Genomic DNA, 13,631 nt, shown 5'->3' on the forward strand with positions numbered 1-13,631 from the left:
AATCACCCACTCCCCCACTTAAGACCCCTACCAATTACCTATTACCCTCCTTATTTCCTAAGCGTACCTCTCAGGACTTATAACAACACAGATAAATTGTTTGCTAGTTTGAAGGTTATGTAAGTGGAATAAAATAAAATTAACATGTTCAACTGGGTGCAGTGGCTTATACCTGCACTTTAGTAGGCTGAGGTGGGAGGAGTTTGAGGCCAGCCTAGGCAACACGGCCAAAAACGGTCTCTACAAAAAAATACAAAAATTAGCCAGGTATGGTGGCATTCCTATAGTCTCAGCTACTCAAGAGGCTGAAGTGACAGGATTGTTGAGTCTAGGAGGTCAAGGCTGCAGTGAGCCATGATGAAGTCACTGCACTCCAGCCTGGATGACAAAGTGAGACCCTGTCTGAAAACAAATAAAAATAAAAAGCAAAACAAAAACAACAACTACAAAAAACATGTATCTGTTTTCTTTCACTCAACTGATCTATGTTTTGTGCATAGTTCTGTTTTTTCCATTTTCATGAATAGCATTACTATTGATGTATATTATTTAAACATTTATTTAAATAAAATAAATGAACATTTTATTGTTTGATGAACAATAAAATGGTGAACAAAATATTTTGATGAACAAAAATATTGGTGATGAACATTTTAGTTGTTTTCAGTTTGGGACTATTACCAATAATACTGCAGTGAATATTACTAAGCTTGTCATTTGCTATGCATGTGCATACATTTCTTTAGGGTAAAAAAAATATTCTTTGCTGAATTATGAAGTATGATGGTTAGCTTGAATTCATATTGCTAATCAGCTTTCCAAAGTGTCTGTAAGAGTTTACACTCCACTCCTCAGCACTAGAAAGCTCTTGTTGCTCCATATTTTTACCAGCCCTTGGTTTTCTCTTTTGTTTTTGTTTTTGTTTTTGCCATTCTGGTGGCATACTGTCATGCACTTACCAAACTTATGTTTCACCTTTTGTTTCCCTGATGCGTTATGATATTCAGCACCTTCTTATATGTCCAGTGGCCATTTTGACATCCCTTTTTGTGAGTAACTTTTTCAGTCTAATGCCATATTTCTATTGGATTGTCCTTGTTCATATTGATTTTTAGAACTTTTATATTTTTGGATACCAACCTTTTGTTGTTTTTATCTTCACCCTGTAGTTTGGCTTTTGCCATCTTAATGATATCTTTCAATATACAGAAATTCTTAATTTTTATTCCAGCTTGTCCATCTTTTTCCCTTACGATCAGTACTTTTTGTGTTCTAAGAAATCTTTGTTTCTCCCAAATTTATAAAGATATTCTCTATGTTATCTTCTAGATGCTCTATTCTTTTATATTTCACATTTAGTTCTACAACCACCTGGAAATGACTTTTATTTATTGTGTGAGGTTGTAGTTAAGGTTTATTTTTTGCCATATGGAAATGTAATTCTGTTTAGTGAAAAGAATGTCCTTTTGCCACTGTTCTGGGGTGCCACATCAGACATAAATCAATTATTCATATACACTCAGGTCTGTTTCTGAATACGCTATTCTGATCCATTATTCAATTCATCTATCCTTGTACCAATATCACTATTTCCTTATTACTGTAGCATGTATTTATTTTGATATTGAATAGAGCAGGTTCTCCCCATTTTCTCTTCTTCAAGATTGCCCTAGTTATTTACATTTCAATGTGTATCCGTACAAAAAAAATCTACTGGATCCAGAAATACAGTCAGATAGAAGGAATAAATAAGTTCTAGTATTTGATAGTACAGTAGAAAAATTATAGTTGACATTAATTTGTTGTGTATTTCAAAATAACTGGAAGAACTGTAATGTTGCCAACACAAAGATAAATGTTTAAAGTGATAGATATTCCAATTATCCTGACTTACATTACAGATTGTATTACTACATTACACATTGTGCACATGTATCAAAATACCACATGTATAAAATATACATTTTTTAATATACAATGATATATTAATTTTAAACATTTTAAGAAAAAAGAAAAACATGAGACTTTTGATTAGAATTGCATTCAATTTTTAGGTTAATTTAGAGAAAAGTGGCATCTTTCAAACCATGAACATACTATATTTTTCCATTTATTTAAATATTTAATTTCTGTCAATATTGCCTAATAGTTTTAGGGGGAAGAGGTGTTTGATATTGTTTGGCTGTGTCCCCACCTAAGTCTCATCTTGAATTATAGTTCCCATAATCCCCATGTGTCCTAGCAGGGACCCTGTGGGAGGTCACTGAATCGTGGGGATGGTTCCCCGATGCTGTTCTCATGATAGTGAGTGATTTCTCATGAGATCTGATGGTTTTATAAGGGGCTTTTCCCTGCTTTGTGCTGCATTTCTCCTTCCTGATGCCATGTGAAGAAGGACATGTTTGCTTCCCCTTGTGCCATAATTGTAAGTTTCCTGAGGTCTCCCAAGCCATGTTGAACTGTGTATCAATTAAACCTTTTTCCTTTATAAATTACCCAGTCTCAGCTATGTCTTTATTAGCAGTGTGAGAACAGACTAATACAGTGTTTTACATTTTTTTTGGATTTTCTTTAAACTAAATGTTTGAAATATTTTGGTAACCATGTAGGAAGAATTAGCTGGCTCAGAATTTGGTTCTGGTTTTCAAAGAGTGCAGGCCGGTGCTCATTTGTGTAAGGGCATAAGATAATAAGGCTGCTATGAATGTGCTAATTTCCTGGGATATATTATTTGAGTTTTCTGTAGTAGTAACTTCAATAAATTGCAATTAAATATTAAGTCTCAGATTTTAGGAGAGGTTACTTAAAGAAATAGTCACATGAAGATTGTTTTACATATTCATACATATGTATGAATTCTATAAATATATATAGTTCTATTTTGAATTTTTATTTTGAATGTTTTAAAATTATAGAAATGCTATTATACTCTACACATTCTTTAGCAACTTGCTTTTTCAACATTATTTTAAAGATTTATTCATTTTCTTGCATTTAGGTCTAGTTCTAATTTTAACTATCTATTGCATAGGTTTTTCCCATACAAATAAGTAGGTGTTTATATAGAGTCCCACTAACATTTAATTTTCTTTTGCAAATTTATTTTTGTAGCTATTAAAACCCATGCTGCTATGAACATTTTCATACATTTATCTTTGCATAGATGTGTAAATAGTGCATATCTAGTAGTAGAATCACTGGGTTGAAAGCTATACACATCTTTAATTTTATTTGATATTTCAAATTGTCTTTTAACCTAGATGAACCAATTTACACTCTGTCCAGAATATATGGTCCCTATTTTTAATATATTAACACTTTTGTTTCACCCAACAGACCTACAAGGAGAAACAGACAAATTTACTATTATAGTTGGAAACTTGAACACCCCCTCTATAAGAAATGGAAAGATCCAAAAGGTTTCTCCAGAAAATCAATAAGGACATAAATTCAACTACATCATCACTCAACTGGATACAGTTGACATCTGTAAACTACTTTATTAAATAACAGCAGAATATACATCTGCTGGTGAAACAGTATCTCATGTTGTCAAAGTGAATTTTTTGAGTAAATGTAAAGTTTCACCTCCTTTATTATGTTTACTGTCCATTTGGTTTCCCCTCGGGTAAATTGCTTGTCATTATCCATGATGATTTTGTACTGTGTCAATATGGCTAGGCTAGACCTATGTTTACCAAAATTCCCTTCCCTGTATGGTTCCAGTTTGAGTTGACTGAAAGGGAAACAAATATGAGATTTGGAAGGTAAAAGTGAAGCAGAGGCTGTTTTACTTTGAAGGTTATCATGACTGTGAATATGGTGAGAGACAGGCACAGACATCTTGGTAGTTTCTAGCTTGTCCTTTCTTTCCTCCATGATGTCTAGCTTTTCATGAGAGCTGGCCTGATGACCAGTCACAATCCTCAGCTCTCCACCAGATCCAGAAACAACAGCCTTCCACCGTCTTCTCCACCAATACTCCTGTGCATTGCCACTCCAACAGCTAAAAGTGCCTGGCTTCGGGAGAGCTAGTTAGTGCCTTTTCTCTGATTTTTAAATTTCTTCCTTTAGAACCTAAGTTCCCCAGCTTTTTCTACAATTGTGTAAGTTGTTATACAATATAAATTTTTCAGAGACAAAACAACTAGAAAAACTGAAAGCAATTGAACAGCTAATAAAGAAGTAAGAACCTAATAGGCTAAGATCTGAGAGAGAAGAGAGAGACTGAAATAAGCCCAGTATCTGGCATAGCTTTCTAGCTCAAAGCATTTGCCAAATCATAAGCATCTCTCCACATTCCAAGAAGATCAGTGTAATAGAACTAGGAAAAAAATTAAATTATGGCATTCTTCAAGGAGAAGGAGCCCCAGTAAAATCTCTGGCTTTCAATAGGGTGACCGGAGGGGTACACTCTAGGAATGATTGCTAACCAGAAATAGAATGGAATTTATAAAACTGATGCCCAGCTTCAAATCATTTTAAACAGACTTTATAAATATCATTTCTTATTAGCTTTTTAAAAAAGACAGCAAGAATACATCTAATTTATAAATAGGCATGTAGAAGAAGCTTAGAAATCTTTACTCTGTCCTGGTCAGGCACAGTGGCTTATGCTTGTAATCCCAGTACTTTGGGAGGCTGAGGCGGGCGGATCATGAGGTCAGGAGATTGAGACCATATCGTGAAACCCCGTCTCTACCAAAAATACAAAAAAAAAAAAATTAGCCAGGCATGGTGGCGGGCACCTGTAGTACCAGCTACTTGGGAGGCTGAGGCAGGAGAATGGTGTGAACCCAGCAGGCAGAGCTTGCAGTGAGTTGAGCTGAGATCACGCCACTGCACTCCAGCCTGGATGACAGTGCGAGACTCCGTCAAAAAAAAAAAAAAAAAAGAAAGAAAGAAATCTTTACTCCATCCTGACAGCAAGTAAAAAGTTGAACAAACCGAAAAAATCAATAGTTCTTGGAGTTTTAAGAGAATTGAGGTCACAGGAAAAACTGATGCCCCCAAACTTGAGAGACAGACAGACAGATACAGAAAAATGACAAAATATCACAGCAGAAAATTCTATGGGAAGCAGTGCTAGGGTAGAAAAACTTGAACTGTAACCAACTAATTACTCAAGTATGAGAGTTACAAATTCCAGATAAACCCAGTCACAGGGAGGCCTCCACATTTTTGTGAGGTTTATCTCCAGGAGCTCAACCAGATTCTCACTAGTCTGTTTTTCTTAACAAAGTATGCTCTTAAGAGAAACTGGTTAACCAGAGCCTAATCTGCTAGTGTTTTATCAGAGCAAACTGACTTAGGGGAAGGGAAAAACCAAACTCCAGTTCACTCTACCTTTCCATGGGAGAGAAGGGAAATACCAAATTCTACTATCCTGTCTCACCCAAGGAAGGAGGGGGAAAAAGCCTGAGGAACACTTATGAAATTCGAGACCAGAGGCATTAACTCACTAAAAGACAGACCTCATTGTAGTGCTATAGAACATGTCTATTTCCCGTATACCTTACCACCATATTACTAAAAGCCTATTCACAGTAGTTCCTTTTAATCAATACATCATGTTTCTCTATGATGAAAAAATTACAAGGCATACTAAAATGCAAGTAACAGTTTGAAGAGACAGAGCAAGCGTCAGAACCAGACATAAGGAATGTTGGCATTACCAAACAGGGAATTTAAAACAATTAAGATTACTGTGATAAAGTAGACAGCATATAAGAACAGAAGGGTAATGTAAGTAGAAAGATGAAAATTTTAAGAAATAACCAAAAAAAATGGTAGAGACTAAAAAAAGTGTAACAAAGATGAAAAATGTGGCTGGGCATGTTGGCTCATGCTTATAATCTCAACACTTTGGGGGGCCAAGGCAGGAGGATTGTTTGAGTCCAGGAGTTCAAGACTAGCCTGGACAACATAGTGAGACCTCGTCTCTATAAAAAAATATGAAAACTAGCTAGACATGGTGGCACACACCTGCAGTTCCAGATACTCAGGAGTCTGAGATGGAAGAATCACCTGAGCCCAGGAAGTTGAGGCTGCCGTGAGCTGTGATCACACCACTGCACTCCAACTTGGGTGTCAGTATGAGACCTTATCCCCCACCAAAAAAAAAAAAAAGTAAAAGAAAAAGAAAGAAGAGAGGAAGAAGAAAAAGTAAAAGAAAGAAGAGAGGAAGAAAAAGAAAGAAAGAAAGAAGAAAGAAAGAAAAAAGAAAGGAAAAAGAAAGAAAGAAGGAAAGAAAGAAAGAAAGAAAGAAAGAAAGAAAGAAAGAAAGAAAGAAAGAAAGAAAGGAAAAGAAAGAAAGAAAGAAGGAAAGAAAGAAAACCCCAAAAAAATCCAAGACTGTGGGACAACTACAAAAGGTTTAACATACATGTAATGGAAATACCAGAAAGAGAAAGGAAGAGAAGAAATATTTAAAACAAGAATTACAGAGGATTTTCCCCAAACTAATGTTAGACATCAAACTGCAGATCCAGGAAGCTCAGAAAATACTGAGCAGGATAAGTACCCAAAACATAAAACAAAAAACACCAACCTCCAAAACCCTACACATACGCATTATTTTCTCAAAAGAAAAAAATAAAACCAGAGAAATAAAACACCTTGCCTATGGAGCAAAGTTAAAAATTACCTGTGAATTCTCAGAAATCATGAATATGAGAAGAGATTGTAGCAAAATATTTAAAATTTTGAGAGGAAAAAACCACCGAGCCAGAATTCTGTACCTTGCAAAATTATCTTTCAAAGTGAGCAGAAATAAAATCTTTCTCAGGCAAACAAAAAAGGAAATTTGTTGCCAGTGGACCTGCCTTTCAAGAAATGTCAAAGAAGCTCTTTAGAGAGAGCTAAAATAATAGAGGGTTTACATAAAGAAAGATTTACATAAAGAAAGAAACATCATCAAAGAAGGAAGAAGTGAAGGCAAAATGAAAACTTTTTTGTATTTTTAATCCATGTAACAGATAGGATTTTTTCCAAATAATAGCAACAATGTATTCAATTATGTATGCTTATGTATATATCTTATGTATTAATATACGCTAATATGTAAGTAAAATGAATGACAGCAATGCTACAAGTGAGGGAGGAATTAAGACTATTTCATTATTATAAGGTACTCAGACTATCTGTGAAGAGATGCAGTATTATTTGAAGTGGACTTGGATTAATTATAAATGTATGTTGCCAACACTATGGCAACAACTTAAAAAGTAAAAAAGGTGGTATAGCTGGTAAGCTAACAATAAAGAGAAAGTAGAGTAATAAAAATGCATAATTAAAACCACAAAAGAGACAAAAACAGTAGAACACAAAACTAAGAATGAAGAAAAAAAGGCAATAAATAGAAAACAATAACAGATACGGCTGATATTAATCCAACTGTGTCAATAATCACTTTGAACATCAATGGTATAAATGCACCAATGAAAAGACAGAGATTGTCAGAGTGGATCAAAAAATAAGAGGCATCTATATGGTTTCTATAAGAAATCCAATGTAAATATAAATTCACATATATATTAAAAGTAAATAAACAGAGAAAGAGACACCATGCTAATACTAATCAAAAGAAAGTGGGAGTGGCTATATTAATTTCAGACAAAGAAGATTTTGCAGCAAAGAAAGTTACCAGGAATAAAAAAGGGCACTACATAACAGTAAAGGAGTCAATTCTCCAAGAAGACATAACAATCCTTAACATATATGTACCCAACCACAAAGCACCAAAATACACGGGGCAAAACTAATAGAACTACAAGGAGAAATAGACAAATTTACTATTATAGTTGGAAACTTTAACACCCCTTCTGTAAGAAATGGAGGGATCTAAAAGGTTTCTCCAGAAAATCAATAAGGACATAGTTGAATTCACCTACATCATCACTCAAGTGGATATAGTTGACATCTGTAAACTACTTTATTAAATAACAGCAGAATATACATTTTTCTCAAGCTCACATGGAACATTTACCAATACAAGTTACATTATAGACCATAAAGCATATCTTAACAAATTTAAAACAATAGAAATCATACCATGTTTTCTCTCAGACCACACTGAAATTACACTAGAAATTTATAATGGAAAGATACCTAGAAAATCTCAAAATATGTGAAGAGTAAACAACGCACTTCTAAATAACACATGGGTTAAAAGTCTCAAGAGAAATGAAAAATATTTCTAACAAATAAAAATGAAAACATAACATATTAAAATTTGTGTGATGCCACAAAAATAGTGTGTAGAGGAAAAGATTATGGTGTTAAATTCATATATTAAAAACAAAGAAAGCCAGCCTGGGCAACATAGCAAGACCCAGCCTCTACTAAAAAAAAAAAAAAAAAAAAAAAAAGAAAAGAAAAGAAAAAAATTAGCTTGACGTGGTGGTGCACACCTGTAGTCCTAGCTTCTCAGGAGACAGAAACAGGAGGATAGCTTGAGCCCAGGAGTGTGAGGCTGCAGTGAGCCATGATCTGCATGCACCCCAGCCTGGGCAACAAAGCAAGACCCTGGCCAAAAATAAAAAAAATAAAATATACAAAAATCTAAATTAGAGCAGAAATCAATAAAATGGAAAACAAAAATCAATAGAGAAAATAAACAAAACCAAAATCTTGTTCTTTGGAAAGATCAATAAAATCAGTAAGCCTCAACAGCTCAGCCATACTACAGTTGAAAACTAGGTAGATTTCTAAGGATTTTTTTTCTTCTCTCTCCCTTTCTTTCTTGCTTTCTTGTTTCCTTCCTTCCTTCCTTCCTTCCTTCCTCCCTCCCTCCCTCCCTTCCTTCTTTCTTTCTTTCTTTTCTTTTTTTTTTTTTTTGACAGGGTCTGCTCTGTTGCCCCCAGGCTGGAGCGCAGTGGCGCCGTCTCAGGTCACTGCAACCTCCGCATCCCAGGTTCAAGTGATTCTCCTGCTTCAGCTTCCCCAGTAGCTGGGATTACAGACGTGCTACCACACCCAGCTAATTTTTTTATTATTATTATTTTTAGTAGAGACTGGGTCTCACCATATTGGCCAGGCTGGTCTCGAACTCCTGGCATCAAGTGATCTGCCCGTCTCAGCCTCCCAAAGTGCTGGGTTGGGATTACGGGCATGAGCCATCGTGTCCAGTTGGTTTCTAAGGTTTAAAAAATTTTTTTGTGTGTGGGTACATAGCAGGTGTATATATTTATGGGGTACATGAGATGTATTGATAGAGGTATGCAATGTGAAATAAGTACATCATGAGGAATGGTGTATTCATCCTCTCAAGCATTTATCCTTTGAGTTACAAATACTCCAATTACATTTTTAAGTTATTTTAAAGTGTACAATTAAGTTATTATTGGGTGTAATCACCGTTTTGTGCTATCAAATATTAGGTCTTATTCATTCTTTCTAACTATTTTTTTGTGCCATTAATCATTCCCATCTCCCCCCACCACCACCACTATAGTTCCTAGCCTCTGGCAACCATCCTTCTACTCTCTAAATTCATGAGTTCAATTGTTTTGATTTTTATATCCCCAGAATAAGTGAAAACATGCAATGTTTGTTTTTCTGTGCCTGGCTTATTTCACTTAACATAACGACGTCTAGTTCCATCCATGTTGTTGCAAATAATTAGATCTCATTATTTTTTATCCCTGAATAGTACTCCATTGTGAGTGTGTGTGTGTGTGTGTGTGTGTGTGTGTGTGTGATCACATTTTCTTTATCCATTCATCTGTTGATGGACACTTAAGTTGCTTCTAAATCTTGGCTATTGCAAGCAGTGCTGCAACAAACATAGGAGTGAAGATATCTCTTGGATATATTGGTATCGTTTATTTGGGGTATATATCCAGCAGTGGGATTGCTGGATCATATGGTAGCTCAATTTTTAGCTTTTTGAGGAACTTCTGAACTGTTCTCCATAGTGATTGTACTAATGTACATTCCCACCAACAGTGTACAACGGTTCCCATTTCTCCACATCCTCATCAGCATTTGTTATTGCCTGTCTTGTGGATATAAGCCATTTTAACTGGGGTGAGATGCTATCTCATTGTAGTTTTGATTTGTGTTTCTCTGATGATGAATGATGTTGAGAACCTTTTCATATGCCTGTTTTCCATTTGTATGTCTTCTTTTAAGAAATGTCTATTCAAATCTTTTGCCCATTTTTTGATTGGATTATGAGACATTTTCCTATGGTGGTGTTTGAGCTCCTTATATATTCTGGTTATTAATCCCTTGTCACATGTGTACTTTGAAAATATTTTCTTTCATTCTGTGGGTTTCTCTTTACTTTGTGGATTGTTTTCTTTGCTGTGCAGAAGTGTTTTAACTTGATGTGATTCCATTTGTCCATTTTTGCTTTGGTTGCCTGGGCTTGTGGGGTATTGCTCAAGAAATCTTTGCCCAGCCCAAGATCCTGGAGGTTTTCTCCTATGTTTTCTTTTAGTAGTTTTATAGTTTGAGGTCATAGATTTAAGCCTTTAATTTGTTTTGATTTTATTTTTGTATATTGCGATAGACATGGGTCTAGTTTCATTCTTCTGCATATGGATATCCAGTTTTCCCAGCACTGTTTATTGAAGAGACATGTGCATGTTCTTGGCAACTTTGTTGAAAATGAGTTCACTTTTGCTGTGCAAATTTGTTTCTGAGTTCTCTATTCTGTTCCGTTGGTCTATGTGTCTGGTTTTATGCCACTACTCTGCTATTTTGGTTTCTACAGCATTGTAGTATAATTTGAAGTCAGGTAATGTTATTTCTCCAGTTTTGTTCTTTTGCTTAGGATAATTTTGTCTATTCTGGGTCTTTTGTTGTTCCATACAAATTTTAGAATGTTGTTTTCTATTTCTGTGAAGACTCTCCTTGGTATTTTTATAGGGATTGCATTGAATCTGTAGATTGCTTTAGGCAATATGGACATTTTAACAATATTGGTTCTTCCAATCCATAAACACGGAATTTTTTTCCCATTTTCTCTTCAATTTCTTTCATCAGTGTTTTACAGTTTTTATTATAGAGATCTTTCACTTCTTTGGTTAAGTTAATTCCTAGATATTTAATTTTATATGTGGCTATTGTAAATAGGATTGCATTTTTAATTCATTTTTCACATTATTTACTGCTGGCATAGAAATGCTACTGATTTCTGTATGTTAATTTGTATCCTGCAATTTTATTCAATTTGTTTATCAGTTGTAATAGATTTTTGGTGGAGTCTTTAGTTTTTTCCAAATATAATATCGTATCACCTGCAAACAAGGAAACTTTGACTTCTTTGTTTCCAAGTTGGATGCCCTTTATATCGTTCTCTTGTCTGATTGCTCTAGCGAGGACTTCTAGTACTACATTGAATAACAGTGGTGACAGTAGGCAACCTTATCCTGTTCCAGATGTTAGAGGAAAGGCTTTCAGCTTTTCGCCATTCAATATGATACTAGCTGTGGGTCTGTCATATATGGCTTTTATTAGGTTGAGGTATGTTCCTTGTATCCCCAGTTTTTTGAGGAATTTTTTTTAATCATGAAGAGATGTTGAATTTTATCAAATGCTTTTTCAGTATCAGTTGAAATCATCAAGTTTTTTATTCTTCATTTTGTTAATATGATGTATCACATTGATTGATTTGTGTATGTTGAACTACCCTTGCATCCCAGGGATAAAACCCACTTGGTCATGATGAATAATCCTTTCTGTCAATTACTATGAGTTCCCCCAAACCCTGGATGGGTAAGCTTTTCGACCTTAGTCCCTGATTCCCAAACTTCACCTCTTGACCCACCAGGAGCTTGCGGGAACTCTCAGCCCTAAAGGGAAGGATACAGGCCTGGCTTGCTTTGCCTCTTGCTGAATGCAAAGCCCTAGGGCTTTGAGTGAACAAAGACAGTAGTCAGGGAGTGGTTACCACAGGTCTTTGGCAAGACTCAGTGCTGTGCTGGCTTCAGGTCTGACCCAGCACAGTCATAGTGGTAGTGGCTCCAGGGGTGCTTGTGTCATGTCACCCCCAGCTTTAGGTGGCTCAAAACACACACACACACACACACACACACACACACACACGGAGAGACTCCATTTTTTTGGGAGAAAGCAAGAGAAGAGAACAAGAATCTCTGCCTGGTAATCCAGAGAATTCTCCTGGATCTGGTCCAAGACCATGATGGTGGTATTTCTACAAGTCTGCAAGAACGACAGTGTTACTGGGCTTGGGCTGTCCCCTAAAGCAGATATATCTTAGATCACGACATCCAAGTCCTTTCAAATATTTGGAAAGCCTTCTCAAGAAGGATGGCTACAAATAAGCCCAGATAGTGATGACTACAGTAAATACCTAATTCCTTAATGGCCAGTCACTAAAGAATATCTACCAGCATCAACACCATCCAAAAAAAAAAAAAATGACCTCACCAAATGAGTTAAATAAGGCATCAGGGACCAGCCCTGGAGAAACAGAGATATGTGACCTTTCAGACAGAGAATTCAAAATTGCTGTGTTGAGGAAACTCAAAGAAATTCAAGATAATGCAGAGAAGGAAATCTGAATTCTATTGGATAAATTTTACAGAGAGATTGAAATAATTAAAAAGAATCAAGCAGAAATTCTGGAGCTGAAAAATGCAATTGGCATACTGAAGAAAGCATCAGAGTCTTTTAATAGCAGAAATGATTAAGCAGAAGAAAGAATTAGTGAGTTTGAAGACAGGCTATTTGAAAATACACAGTTGAGGACATAAGAGAAAAAGAATAAAAAACAATGCCTACACGATCTAGAAATAGCCTCAAAAGAGCAAATCTAAGAGTTGTTGGCCTTAAAAGGAGGTAGAGAAAGAGATAGGAGTAGAAAGTTAATTCAAAGGAACAATAACACAGAACTTCCCAAACCTAGAGAAATATATCAATATCCAAGTACAAGAAGGTTTTAGAACACTAAGCAGATTTAACCAAAAGATTATCTCAAGCCATTTAATAATCAAACTTCCAAAGGCCAAAGGTAAAGAAAGGAAACCTAAAAGCAGCAAGAGAAATGAACATAAAATTAGAGCTCCAATACATATGGAGGAAATTTTTCACTGGAAACCATACAGATCAAGAGAGAGTGGCATGATGTATTTAAAGTGCTGAAGAAAAAAATAACTTTTACCTTAGAATAGTAGATCTGGTAAAAATATCCTTCAAACATGAAGGAGAAACAAAGACTTTCCTAGACACACAAAAGCTGACGGATTTTATCAATACCAAACCTATCCTACAAGAAATGCTGAAGGGAATACTTCCATCAGAAAGAAAAGGATGTTAATGAGCAATAAGTAATCACCTGAAAGTACAAAACTCACTGCTAATAATAAGCACAATAGACAAAAAAACAGCATAAATACAAAGAATATCACATGTAGAAATATCACGAAAACCTTCTGAAAAATCAGAGGAAAAAATTCATGAAATCAGCGAATAAAAACTCAGATAATATTTTAAAATGTAACTTAGCAAGTTGAGTCTAAAATTTATGTAGAAATGTGGCCAGGTGTCGTGACTCATGCCTGTAATCCCAGCACTTTGGGAGGCGAAGGCAAGAGGATTGCTTCAGTCCAGGAGTTTGAGAACAGCCGGGGCAACATGGTGAAAACTCGTCTTACTAAAAA

The sequence above is a fragment of the Pongo pygmaeus genome, chromosome 3 (genome assembly GCF_028885625.2).
Source record: "Pongo pygmaeus isolate AG05252 chromosome 3, NHGRI_mPonPyg2-v2.0_pri, whole genome shotgun sequence".
Lineage (NCBI taxonomy): Eukaryota > Metazoa > Chordata > Mammalia > Primates > Hominidae > Pongo > Pongo pygmaeus.